We start from the raw sequence: 14,657 nt of genomic DNA, 5'->3' as shown, positions 1-14,657 counted from the left end.
TCTCGGGGCTTGTTTTCCTTCGTGCCGAGTCTCTCTTCTCTTCTCTTCTCTTCTCTTCTCTTCTCTTCTCTTCTCTTCTCTTCTCTTCTCTTCTCTTCTCTTCTCTTCTCTTCTCTTCTCTTCTCTTCTCTTCTCTTCTCTTCTCTTCTCGCCTCAGAAACCAACCTTTGAACGCGCCGGAGGGACGAACAAAGCAAACAGCAGCCGGACGGCAGATGCAGAGCGATTTGTCCGACCGTGATGGAGCAACGCGGTGAAACATCCTCCACAACAAAGACACGGCCCAAACGAGCCTCTCGAGGGACAAACGCTCGCTTGTGCAAATGGTGGTTTTTAATCCTAAAGTGTTTATTTCAGCTCTGGTTTCCTGTCAGGATTCATTTCTGGTGGAAACCAAGACCACGGAGAACCAAACTCCCTGTGACGTCATCCGTCACCTCTCTGGAGAGGCTTTTGAACTCTCTTCTTCTACTCCTCGGCGCTGGTGTACAGGTGACCCCACCTTCGGTCTGAAGGCCCTTCAGGCTCCAGAAGACCCTGAGACCCCTAAATACGAAGAAACTGGTACAAGTAAAGGATGAACGAGTCGCCTAGGCCCCGCCCCTAGTATCGGTGATATGATGTTGGTGAGACGTTGGTCCGTCGTTGGGTCAGACGTTGGTCAGTCGTTGTTGTGATGTTGGACATTAAGGATCTTTGCTAGAACATTTCGTCTGGTTTTGGTCAAACGAAAATAAAAACACATTTTAGCAGTTTTTATTTTGTAATCTACGTCAGTCGTTGGTCGGATGTTGGTGAGATGTTGGTCAGACGTTTGTCAGTCGTTGGTCGGATGTTGGTGAGATGTTGGTCAAACCTGGTCCCAGATCTGGATTCTGGGACCAGGCCACTTTATTAAGTACACATGTTAGACCTGGTACACCTCTTAGACCTTGTCTCCTGTTGAATTCTGGGATTGTTCGGTGCTCCAACCCCCACGACCACTGGACTTCCTCCACGAGCTAACGCTCACGCCGCCTCAGTGCCGCTAATTTTATCAGCGCGGCTGCAGGCGGAGGGGGCGGGGCCTGCGGAGAGAGGGGGCGGAGACAATAAACCCGCAGCATCCCGTCGCCGCGGAGACGATAAACCCGCAGCATCCCGTCGCCACGGAGATAATAACCCGCAGCATCCCGTCGCCGCGGAGACGCCTGACATTTCTGACGACATTTGAGCCCTCTGAACGTTTAGCCGCGGCGTTTCATCGCGGCGCCGCCACTTCAGAGACGGCGCCTTATCTGCCAGATTATGGGATGTTTTATGCGGCGGCTTTACGCGGCGCTAATAGCGCGTGTCGACGACCTCCGGGACGCCGGCGAGGACGACGGCGCGGTCGCCGTGGTAAAACAATCCTCCTGCGGATGCTAATGCCCGCCGCAGAATCGGGAATTAGCAGATTTGACGCCGTCAAACAAAGGCTCTTTTCCCAGGATGCAACTGTCCGTCGGTGCGAGGATTAAAGCTCCGGCTGAATGAAAAGAGACAAAGAGACGCTTCCTTTATTCCTTTATTACAGGGAGACGGTTATGAGTTTTGCTTTTATGGGGGGGGCAGGTTTAACTGACCAAATCAAATCAAACTTTATCTGTATTTATTAGCACTTTTCATGCATAAAAATGCAGCACAAAGTGCTTTACATAAAAACACACAAACATAAAACTTGATGAGAAAATATGTTTCTGTATGTTTCTTATTTTTGTGAGGGGGATATATATAGTTTTGTTCTCTATAGCTGATATAACATGAATTACTCCTATGTGGGATCAATAAAGTTCTTATTTTTGCCATCTGAGAAAATTAAATATATTATATTTGGTGCCTAACTGTTTCCAAGTATATTAGTGCGTGTGTGAATGAATAAATGAGACGTAAAACGTACATTTCTTTGTAGAAAGATGCTTTATGAAAATAAGGAAAAAAGAGAAAAAAAGAGGGAAAACAAGATGAAAAAATAAAAAAAGGAAAAAAAAGATGAAAAAAGGAAAGAGAAAAGAGGAAAAAAAGAGGAAAAAAGGAACAAAGAAGAATAGATGGAAAAAAGATGAAGAGAAAAAATATGAAAAGAGAAAAATGGAACAAAGAGGAAAAAAGAAAAAAATATGAAAAAAAGAGAAAAAAAGGAAAAAAGAAGAAAAGATGGAAAAAAAGATGAAAAGAGAAAAAAAGGAAAAAAGAGGAAAAAAGAAAAAGGAAAAAATGAAAAAAATGTTGTTTTTTTTAAAAAGCGCAAAAGAGGGAAAAAAGTGTGTGTGTGAATGAATAAATGAGACGTAAAACGTACATTTCTTTGTAGAAAGGCGCTTTATGAAAAATAAGGAAAAAAGAGGAAAAAAGGAAGAAAAGAGGAAAAAAAGAGAAAATAAGAGGAGAAAAAGGAAATAAAGATGAAAAAAGAGGAAAAAAAAGCAGAAAAAAGAAGGATAAAAGAGGAAAAAATAGAAAAAAGTGCATGTGTGAATGAATAAATGAAACGTGAAATGTACATTTCTTTGTATAAAGACGCTTTATGAAAATAAGTCCATTTATTTGTATTAGTTTCCAGCGCAGTCTTGAACATCCAATATGGCGGAGACATTGACGTATCACAGCAGCTCCATGGGAGGAGGAGACATGGATGTGGTTTTACCCAGAATCCCCTGCAGCAGCTCCATGGGAGGAGACGTATATGTATATGGTTTCTCCTCCGACCTCGACCTCCTCGCCGTTACAGCAGAGAAACGCTCAGGATTCTGCTCACGGCGGTCGGGGGGCAGCAGGGGATTATGGGTAGAGTCCTGCCCGGCAGGTGAGGCCCAGCGCGGTCGGGGGGAGGAGCCGACCTGCCTGACCTCCGGCGTCCAGGTGAGGAGGAAGCTGAGACCCCCCCACTACCATCACCCCCCCCGGAGTTCTGTCCTTGGAGGTTTCACCTGCTGGACGTGACCAGCGTTTAGATCCAGATCCCCCGTATACACACACACACACACACACACAGGTGACCTGCTTTACTTTTTTTTTTTTTTTTTTTTTTTTTTTTACCTTGTCTGCACACATATTATTGATTGATACCATGACGGTAGAAACCAAAAGTGTATATGTGCGCATTATTACTATATTTAATATATATACATATATATTAGATCGCAGTCTGAGCTAAGCTATCGCTACCGCTACCTAAACCCAAAAACTAGAGGGCCAGCATGCAGGTGAACAAGCCAGTGTGTATGTCTATGTGTGTGTGTGTGTGTGTGCGTGTGACTAAGTGACTATATGTGTGTGTGTGTGTGTGTGTGTGTGTGTGTGTGTAATAAACCAAACAAAGCTCCACCTGAAGTGTATCTATAGTGGGGGAGGGGGGGGGAGCAACCCCGCCACCCGCGAGACAAGAGGCCGACACGGAAGAGCCCGGAACCCAGGCCACCCCACAGAGGGGAGAAGTAGGAGGAGGCAACCCACCGCCTGCGAGGCCCCCCCCACCCCCTGCTTTACTTTAACACTAGTTCAGTGTTTAGATCAGCACCTGAGGAGAGTGTTCATGAAGCTCTGCAGCCTTTTTTTTTCACCTTGTCTGCACATATTAATGGTTACAGTTTTTCACAATTGTTTAAACACATTTCCTGATAGACTACCTCACTTTCTCAAAACTCTAAACACAAATTACAAAACTCACACACAAAATGCTAAATCCTACACCTTCTTGCAAAAGCACACTCTACCCTCAAAACAGTGTTAACTCTTCACTAAATGGTATTTCCTTCTCAAATGCCAAACACATGCATCATTTGAGTAGACATTTCTAAGCACCCACTGAACACTGATGTGCAGAATGGAAGACACTATAGTATGAATGGAAAACACTATATGAATGAATGAATGCCTCAGTAGAATCATGTTGTATGTTCAGTGTTACACCTTCAGCTGTTGGATGTAATTTATCACCATATAGTATTCTTATGTATAGGCTACTCAAATAGAAAACACAATTCTTTACTGTAACAACAAATAATATTTTTACAGTACAGTATTTGGACTCAAAATGTGCAGTCCACTGGACATCACAGCAAGCTGTGGATGAAAACTTGACAGAAAATAGAAACAGAACAAAAGTATTAGGCTGCATCCTGCCTTTCATCCCTGGCTGGCCACAGGACCTCATCCACGTCGATGTTCTCCCTGGCCGAGCAGCGGGGGAACAATCTCCTACAATGAATGAAGTCTTGACAGGCCTCAGCAGTGACATCGCCACATGCGTCCTCCATGGCCTGCAGCAGTGGGATCCGTGTCTGAGGATTTCTCTCATATACCTTCCAAAAACTCCTCAATTGGGTTGAGGAAGCGAGAGTATGGAGGGAGATATAGGACATCAACTTCTGGATGGACCCTGAACCAGTCACGGACCAGAGCAGCCCGATGGAAACTGACATTGTCCCAGATAACAGCGAACCTGACCCCCAAGTGTCCTCCATCTGGTCTGGCTGGACAATGATATTGTAGAGCTGGTTCAGGAATGCTAGAAGAAGTGCAGTGTTGTAGCGGCCAAGGGTGGCATGGTGATGGAGGACGCCGTGGTGATTGATGGCAGCACACATTGTTATGTTCCCTCCACGTTGGCCAGGGACCTCTGTGATGGCACGCTGGCCGATGATATTCCTCCCTCGGCGCTTTCTTTTTACAAGGTTGAACCGCTTCATCAATGAATATGAATTCAATGGCAAATTGCTGATTGCATATTGCACAACAGACTTTGGAGTTTAGAAATGTGATTGACTGTGTGTTCTGTGTGAACAGCAAGAGGGGGAATTCAGGAAGAGTGTGCAGGATATTGGGAATTGTGTGTAGTGTTGTGAGAAATGTGTGGTATGGAATGTGAATTTTTTTTTAATTCAAGATCTTTTTATTGGAATTTTCACAGAGTAAAAAAAGGTGAAATGCTGCATGTCGATTACAAATATTTTGAGTAGGCATGGGCATGTTAATCATAGCATACACCAGTGTACAAAATATAAAAAACAATTAAACAGTATGAAAAAATATAAAATAGTAACAAAAACAAACTACAGACCAAACTAATCCCTCCCATGTCACTGCCAGATTACTAATCACAATATGAGGTCACTCTAACATCAAAAGCCTGCACTAGGAATACAAAATAAATATGAAGTATAGTTCACAGGGTCTGGAATGCTTCTAGAAAAGGTCCCCACACTTTCTGGAACTTATTTGATTGCTGAAGCGAGTATCTAATTTTCTCCAGTTTTAAGCAGGACATGATGTCTTCCAGCCATTGTGCACGAGTAGGAGGGAAGGGATCCTTCCACCTGAACAGAATTGCCCGACGAGCCAAAAGGGAGGCATGGAATGTGAATTTGAGTCTAGAGCAGTAAATGTGCTTGGAGTTCAGCAGGATTGGTTCAGCCACCTGAAACATGAGGTTCAGGTTGTGCACATTGTGTCTGATGTTCCAATAAATGTGTTTAAACAATTGTGAAAAACTTTAATACCATGCTGGTAAGAACCTAAGGCATATATATGTGCTGTTACAGCCCTTGGCATCAATAAGACTGCGTTGAGTTCAACTGGTACAATTCTTTTATTTCCCCATCGAGTACCTTGAAACTAAAAAACAAATATAACAAATTATCAACATTTGCACATGTTAAAACATTACACATTTAACACTTTAATACATTTACGTTTACATTTTCTTTAAAACCCACACACATACCTCGCTTCGCCTACCAAGGGTGCAAACTTTCCATATCTAAGCAGTGACTGGCAACAGGTACCCCAACCAAACTGCACTTGAAAGAAATACAACAAAAAAAAACACTTCACATGAATCATGCTAGAAGCAAACAAACCAAAACAGCATGGTAGACAAATTAAAGCCTTTAAAAGCTTCACAATCATTTGTTAATGTTTCATTTCCAGCTTTTATGTAGTCTGGGTTTTTTTTGTCACTTTGTCTTTAGGGGCATATTTAAGTTCAAAAAACAGTTTTTTGCCGTTCAAAGAGACTTTTTCATGTTCAAGGAATCGTGATTCTTGCGTCTGAACAATTAAAGACAAGTTTGAACAAATCTCACATATGTGTGTTGGACCACACCCAGTGATCATGTGGACTGTTATAAATGTATATGAACAATTTCAGGATTATAAAGACCAGTGAAGCCAGACTTTGGGGTCATAAAACTCTGACTCTGACTTCTCTCTGACTTCAGGAAGGTTAGCAGCAGGGGTCATAAAACTCTGACTTCAGGAAGTCCTGAAGTCAGAGTTTTATGACCCCTGCTGCTAACCTCCCGGGGTCCATTTCACAAAGCAGGTTCAACAAACTCTGAGTCTAATCCTGAACTCTTAGTTGATCTACTCTGAGATCGGAAACTCTGAGTTTTCGGTTCCAGAACAGCGGATTTGAGGTAATTTACTCAACTCTAAGTAGTTTCACCTGGAGTTAAGTTCGTGCGTGAGGGAAATAAAAAGCCATCATCAGTAGAGCCCTGATACAAGGATTCACCATGGCAACCGGCGACAACAAAAGCGACATACTTTTTTTATTTTTTATTTTAAACTTTATTTATCATTTCAATTTACAAAATCCCTTTGAGGAAACATTAGTTTGCATCTGAAGATCCACATACTTCACGCCGTGTCCTTTTTCACCCGAATGGAATTAGAGATTTTAATGCGCGCATACGGCGAATTTGAACATGTTTTTTGAAAAAAGAGTAACACCGCAGCACAGAATATAATATAAAATTAATTTAACAGATCTCTACATCATTCACCTGCAATCCTGTGGAACCCCTTGATGGCTTGGACAGGTTTATGATAATAGGCTTGCCACCCGGCCCTTGAAATACGGAATTGTTCCGTAATTGGGAATTAAAAGTTGCGTTCCGTATTGAATCAATACAGACACATATTATGCCAGGGGTCTGCAACCCTGGTCCTGGAGAGCACCTATCCAGCATGTTTTAGATCTTTCCTGCTTCAGAACACCATGATACAAGGAGCTGTGTCAACAACAGAACTGTCCGGACCTTGATGACAAGTTAATGACGACCATTGATTAGAATCAGGTGTGTTCATGCAGGGAGACACCTAAAACATGCTGGATAGGTGGATCCAGGACCGGAGTTGGAGACCCCTGTATTATGCTCTTATTTATTCATGTAATAATATACAGGTGGAGGTCGGAAAATTTTAATATATTGCAAAACTTCATTCGTAGTAAATTCAACTTAAGGTGAAACAAATATTATTTCCCACTACATGCAAAGTGAGATATTTCAAGCCTTTATTTGTTATAATTTTGATGATTATGGCTCACAGTTTATGAAAACCCCAAATAAAAAATCTCAAAAAAATTGAATAGCCTATATTATGAAATCATTAAACAATTCAATCATCAACATTATAACAAATAAAGGATTAACATATATTGCTTTGCGTGTAATGAAACTATGTATAATATACATGTATTACGCGGTCTGATAACCATCTCCTGACGAATATTTAATTCTCTGGGCATTAATTCTGCACCTTCATCAATTGTGTCTTCATCAAAAGGACATGCCATGTTCGTGACAATGGACTTCTAAAATACTGACTCTGTTTTTAATGACAGATGGCAGAACTTCACCAAAACTGGCCTGCTGACTGAATGAATGAGGAAATCAAATGTGCGTGTGGCTCTGAAAGAGGCGGAGACGCAGAGAAACTCCAGGTTCAGTGAGATAAACCTGGTCCCGACCAGGTTAGATTCAGAGCGTCTGTTACTATGGTAACTGACCAGGTTCAGAGAGTCTGTTACTACGGTAACTGACCAGGTTCAGAGAGTCTGTTACTACGGTAACTGACCAGGTTAGGTTCAGAGAGTCTGTTACTACGGTAACTGACCAGGTTAGATTCAGAGCGTCTGTTACTACGGTAACTGACCAGGTTAGGTTCAGAGAGTCTGTTACTACGGTAACTGACCAGGTTAGATTCAGAGCGTCTGTTACTACGGTAACTGACCGAGAGCTTAAGTTACCTCTCTTTGTGAAACAGGCTAGAGTTACCTCTCTTTCTCTGGTTTGAGTTACCTCCCTTTGTGAAACGGAAAACTCAGAGTTTCCCTCATTTCAGGGTTAACAGACTCAGAGTTTTCACTAAACCTGCTTTGTGAAACGGACCCCTGGTCAGGTTATGACCAATGCGGCCTGGCTCGAGTTTATGACCCCGCTGCATGGCCCCAGATCAAAGCAGGACAGGGAACATCCAGGAAACCAGGTTCCTGCCAGGCCTTAAAGGGGGGTACTGCCTCTTTGAACAGGCCGCCGTGCCATGAACTACAATCCCAGCATGCCTTGCGGGATGGGGCGGCGCCTGAGAGCGACGCGCACCCCAATCCCGAGCGAGGTACCGATGACGTCATCGCAGCGCGCGAAAATACAAAACTCTGTGCTGCACCGAGACTCTGCCCTTCTCTTCTCTTCAGCCAACGAGCCGGGACGCGCTTTGCTGTCCAGCAGCTTTTAAGAGCTGTGGGGGGGGGGGGGGGGGGGGGGGGGGGTTCAGGGAGCCGCCGAGGCTTTGTTTTATTTATTTTTTGTTGTTTTGACTATTTTGACTTATGTGTTATTTTTATGTTTTCCCATGTTCGGAATAAAGCTTTCATTCATTCATTCATTCATTCATTCATTCATTCATTCATTCATTCATTCAAATATTTTGAAAAGAGCAGAAATCTATGTTGATGATTGTTACGGCCGCTGCCCTTTTTGTTGTGTTTTAATTTGTTTTCTCCCCCTGCCTCTGCCAAGCTGCACAGCTCCTCCCTCGTTGCCTTGATTGGTGCTCCTCCCGGCTCCTGGCACTCCATCCCTCTGATCACCTGGGTTCCTGATTGGTGCAGCGTGTATGGGGTTGGCCAATCCCAGCCGCCCAATCAGGAGTGAACACCTGATAAACCCCTGCCAGGCTGTCAGTCTGGCAGGGGTTTATCAGGAGTGAACACCTGATAAACCCCTGCCAGGCTGTCAGTCTGGGCGGCTGATTGTGGGACAACTAACCTCTGGGTGTAGTGCAGAACTTTGAACTTTGTAGCAGCTACTGTAGTTGTGTCCCAACTCAGGGGCCGCGTCCTTCGAGGGCTGGATTTGAAGACGATTACGTCACAGCGGCGCTGAACGCTGTCCCATTTGGAAGGTCCTTCAAATGCAGCCTTCTTTTCCCGCTGTTTGAAGGATCCATCGTTGTTTCCTCCACCACCATATCCCAAGATTCATTGCGCACAGTCAGAAAAATATTTATTTCCAGAAAAATATTTTCGGATTCAAATTTTTTCAGAAAAATATATTATTTCTGCCGGCGCCGGCGGACACGCCTCTCTTCCTCCTCCGACAAAATGAAAAAAAACAAAAAAAAAAAAAAAAAACTTCTGGATCCATTTCTTTTTTTTTTTGGTTCTTTCTTTCTTTTCTATCGTGTTTTCTTTCTTTCTTTCTTTCTTTCTTTCTTTCTTTCTTTCTTTCTTTCTTTCTTTCTTTCTTTCTTTCTTTCTTTCTTTCTTTCTTTCTTTCTTTCTTTCTTTCTTTCTTTCTTTCTTTCTTTCTTTCTTTCTGTCTATCTTTCTGTCTATCTTTCTTTCTTTCTACTTTGTTTAGTGACGTAGGACAAGGGCGGGAACAGCTGGTACAACCTAGACCGTCTCATTTCACCAGCGTCCGTCCAGCCTTCGGTACGGCCTTCGTGGTCTTTGAAGGCGTGGCCTTCGAAGACTGGACTCAGAAGGACCAGAACCTGAATTGGGACACAGCTTGTGTGTTGTTTTGTTAAACCTGTGAAGTGTGGCCAGGGTTTAGTTTGTATTTTGTGTTGTGACTGATTTTGAGTTCCCGCACCTGATTTTTATGTTTAGACACACTAGGGGCAGGGGTGCTGTTTCTGTTGTACTTTGGTTTTAGTAAGTGTAGACAGCCTTTGTTTTCCTTTTTGGTTTTGAGTTAGTTTGGTTATCCATTTTAGCTCATAGACCTAGAGAGTCCTCTTTCAGTCATATTTTGTTTTTGATTTAAACAGCACCCACCGGCCCTCTTCTTTGGTTTGTTTCTGTCCTTTGTTAATCGTTTAACGTTATTCCGGCATTTCTAAGTGACAAATAAAACTCCCTTACCTAATACCAGCTGGGTTTTCTGTTGCTTCCCTTTTCCCCTGCGAGCCGGGTTGTAACAACGATGCTGGATAATATTAAATCATTGAGAGACTTCCATCTGTCTGGAATGATCTCACATCCAAAAACAGCTGCTCTATCCTTTCTACATTCGTTTTGCAAATAAAACAATTATCTACAACTAATTTAAATCTTCTGTTAAGGAAACATGAATCTGAACGTTGTAATATAAAACAAGTCATGGAAACAGTTTTTGACGCTGTATCCAGTTCATGAGAATAAAATCTTTATTTTTATGTTAATAAAGGTGTTTTTATATAAACTACTTCTATATCTTGTTAATTTTCATGAAATAATTTTTAACATGTTTTTAAACCTGAACACAGAGTTCACATATTTATTATTCTGTCTCCTAAAACGTCTGTTTCTGTGTCATATTAAGGTTTTTCAGAACAAAGTTATTTGTATTCCAGTTTTATTCATTCACTGGTTCTTAATTCAAACAAATGATATTGATCAATGATAAATACATCAACGTTAAAACATGTTGGGTTTATTATATTGTTACGTAGATCTTTTTCTTTGTAAACCACAAATAATTTAAAGCCACGAACATGAAACTTTGATGCAGGTTGAAGCTTCACTCGTGGATTCTGCAGGACATTTACACAAATGTGACAGAAAGTAATGTTTTGGTCTGAACATGCTGAATTCCATGTAATACAGTTTTTTACGATTGTTTACACACTAAAATAAAAATTTCCACACAATTTGCGAAAATCTACTCCAAGGAGCAAAACATCTCCACAGATTTGCACAACATTGCACACAATGTCTGCTTCACCCTTTTTGCAAAACATTACACACAGTTATTTGTAAAACTCTACACACATTTTCACACCTTAGACACAGATAAGGATTGTGAGGTTACTTTCTTGTCATTACAAAGCCCCGGATTGCCAATGAGCACACTCATGAACAAATTGGATAATCTCATCCACCAGGTGTGGAAGCACACATGTGCTTATTTGAAAACGCAGCACTCAGGTGTGCTATAAAAGGCAGCAGGTGAGTTGTCTTCAACAAAAATGGAAGGAGCTATAAGAAGAAGAAGAAGAAGAAGAAGAAGAAGAATGAGAATGAGAGGGGGAGCTCAAAGAGGAGATGAAGGAGGTAGAGGAAGAGGCCCAGGTAGAGGAAGAAGAGAAGAAGGAGGTAGAGGAGGAGGCCCAGGTAGAGGAAGAGGAGAAGAAGGACTTGAAGAGTTGATATTTGTTTACGGATTGTATTTGTTTCATTGATTTCATTGTTGGTTGATTACTTTAACTGATTATGGTAAGAAATACTGTAAGCATTGGAATAAATACTTGAAATATTCAGTCTGCAGCATCAGTGTTGTGCAGTGCTTGGTAAGTTTATAGTAGGCCTATTTGTGTACATTCTCCCTATATCTCAAACTAATCATGAAGAATGTTGTGGGTTTGTCACTTTTTTTTTTGACATCTAAATTATCCCTTACATAACAATGTCTGGCAAATCTAGCACATGCTATTTCTTAAAATTAGTTTTTTTACAAATGTGTTTTTTATTTATCACAGCAGTGTGAAACTGGCTGCAATAGTGTCTGATCATTGAGGACTGTGTTGGTTAAATGAAAACGAATAACATTTTCAAAAATAAGTGTATATGTTTTGACTGAAGTTTGTATGTTTTGACTAAAGTGTGTCATTTTGCAAACAATCTAGGACTTATACAAATTGAGTGTTGTGTTTGGACAATTGTGATTATATTTTGAAAAAAAGAACCCAGTTTTCAAAATAGCGTGTAAACAATTGAAAAAAACTGTAAAATGGTTTGCACTGAACTTTGCCCTCTGACAGTAAAACTGTTAAACTTTAACTTTTATAAATTGCTTCTGATTTCAGCAGATGAAGCTGCGGTTCAGTTGGAGCAGCTGGTGAGTAAAACCTCCCTGATTAACTCGGTATTTGGTTAGAAGTTGTTTAAGAACCACTTAATGAAACGTTTTAAAGTTTGTTCCGTTGTCAAAATGTCTTGGTTTAGTTTTGGAAAGTATTTCCTCTTTCCTGGAAACACCAACGTAACGACAGAATCATTAGATGACAGAATAAGAAGTGTCTTCAGTCTTCACATTCATTACTCAGGTAGAAGTATAGACACTAGAGTTTAAAAATACTCCTGTACAAGTTGAAGTATCAACTCAAGTTTTTTACTCAAGTAAAAGTATAAAAGTACTGGTTTCAAAACTACTTAAAGTATAAAAGTAAAAGTAATATAAGGGAAGGGCATGTAAGGGCATTGAAAATGAATGAATCTTAGTATAATATAAATATATTAAAGAAGCATATATGTGTACTATTGAGCATTAACATGTGTTAATATAAATATATTAAAGAAGCATATATGTGTACTATTGAGCATTAACATGTGTTAATATAAATATATTAAAGAAGCATATATGTGTACTATTGAGCATTAACATGTGTTAATATAAATATATTAAAGAAGCATATATGTGACTATTGAGCATTAACATGTGTTTCAGAGAGCAGCAGATATGATGACTAGATGTCTATAAGTATTGTAATGGTGCAAAAAGTCAAACGTTCATGTTCATGTTATCATTTATCCTAACCTTTATTGGAATGTACATCCAAGTTTAGTTGCAGGAATCTGAGGGAACGGATGTAAGAACAAAACTGGACAAGAACATCTGAAACAACCACAACCAAATTCACTCTATCCGGATGGAGCAATTTAACTGGATAGTTTTTATTTAAAGGCCCAAATGAAATAGAGTAACGAGGCTGTTTTTAAAATGTAAGGAGTAAAAAGTACAGATAATTGCGTGAAAATGTAAGGAGTAAAAGTAAAAAGTCATCTGAAAAATAATTACTCCAGTGAAGTATAGATAACCAAAATTTATACTTAAGGTAACAAAGTATTTGTACTTCGTTATTTGACACCTCTGGACAGAATAAGAAGGTTTTAGGAATAATGTAGTATTTCCGGTTTGATTATGATTTTGAGCTGTTTTTATTTCATATGTTTATTTTTCCTGTGATATTTTCCATCTTATAACACCATAAATGTTCAAGTTAATAAACGTGGCTCCGTGACGCGTTCAAGGAACTCTGGTTTAATGATTAATCCATTTATGAGCGACACCATAATACCATAATCCATAAACTTCTGCAGGGACTTTATTATTAAACTTTGACCTTTTCCTCTGATTTAGAAAACGTTTAACTGTAAATAAATCCTGCAGCAGGAGGAGCTGCAGAAGTCGTTTACAGAAATGTTCAGGCTGATTTTAAGGTTTATTTATTCCAGTTAGATCACACGTCCATCCGTCTGGAAAACACACATTTATTACAAACAAACCAATGAACTTAATGTGGAGACTTTTTCTCAGTCAGATGTAAATGAAAGCATTAAGAATGAGATTTAAGGAATAATACCAAACATATTTAAAATGTATAAACACAGATTTATGTTTATTCTGACTGAACTGAACTTGTTTAAGATAGTTTTTAATGGAGTGACCCCCATTCTTTAAAGGTGGTGATGAGTGAAGCTTCAGTGAAGCCGGTCCTCCCGTCCTGACTCCTCATCCACACACATCTGTACACAGAACTCGAGTTGTAAAAAGAAATCAGGGGGGATGGTGGATTTTTTTTTTTTTTTTTTGGGCTCTAGTGGCCCTTTATTGGAGATGCAGACTGGAAAGGGGTAGAGAGAGAGAGAACGGGGAAGACACGCAACAAAGGTGCACGGGCTGGATTCGAACCCACGACCGCTGCAGGAGGCCTGTAGCCTCAGTATATGGCCCGCTGCTTAACCCACTGCGCCACCGAGCAGCCCGGGGATAGTGGATTTTATCATATGGGGACAGATAATTTGTGCTGATTACAAATAATATAATATATTACAAATAATAGCAGTGACCAAAACAGCTGCAGAAATACTGCAGGAATGACATAGCAGCAGTTAAATGCAGCCTTCTGTAAGCTTTAAATATCCACTGGACTTACATCAAATACATCAAAACACAACAATAAAAAACACTTTTCTGAACTTATCAATATGACTCTGTCCTTCACAGGATAAGTAACATGGATCACTGCAAAAACTCACAATCTTAACAAGAATATCTGTCTTATTTCTAGTTAAAATGTCTCATTTTAGTAAAAAAAATCTTATTACACTTAAAACAAAACTCATCACTGGAAAAAACAACAATTTTCACCTGTTTCAAGTAGATTTTCACTTGAAATAAGTAGAAAAATCTGCCAGTGGAACAAGATTTTTTTGCTTGTAATGAGAAGATAAATCTTGTTCCAATGGCAGATTTTCCTACTTATTTCAAGTGAAAATTTACCTGAAAAAGGTGAAAATTGTCAAATAACAAGTTATTTTTCTGGTGTTATTTTTCTGGTGATGACTCTAAATGTTGAAATAG

At 40.3% G+C, this 14,657-nt stretch overlaps 1 protein-coding gene across 1 annotated transcript in view; it reads left to right on the top strand.

Moving 5' to 3' along the window:
• The first annotated feature begins 12,105 nt into the window (after positions 1–12,105).
• The window catches only part of LOC133449436 (GTPase IMAP family member 5-like), a 58,790-nt gene continuing 56,238 nt past the window's right edge, over positions 12,106–14,657 (top strand). The window contains exon 1 of the mRNA XM_061728591.1: positions 12,106–12,131. The gene's annotated coding sequence lies outside the window, so the exon portion shown is untranslated. The remainder of the gene's footprint in view (positions 12,132–14,657) is intronic.

Source organism: Cololabis saira, chromosome 1 (assembly GCF_033807715.1).
Source record: "Cololabis saira isolate AMF1-May2022 chromosome 1, fColSai1.1, whole genome shotgun sequence".
NCBI classification, from domain to species: domain Eukaryota; kingdom Metazoa; phylum Chordata; class Actinopteri; order Beloniformes; family Belonidae; genus Cololabis; species Cololabis saira.
This window is presented reverse-complemented; position numbering and strand designations above follow the sequence as displayed.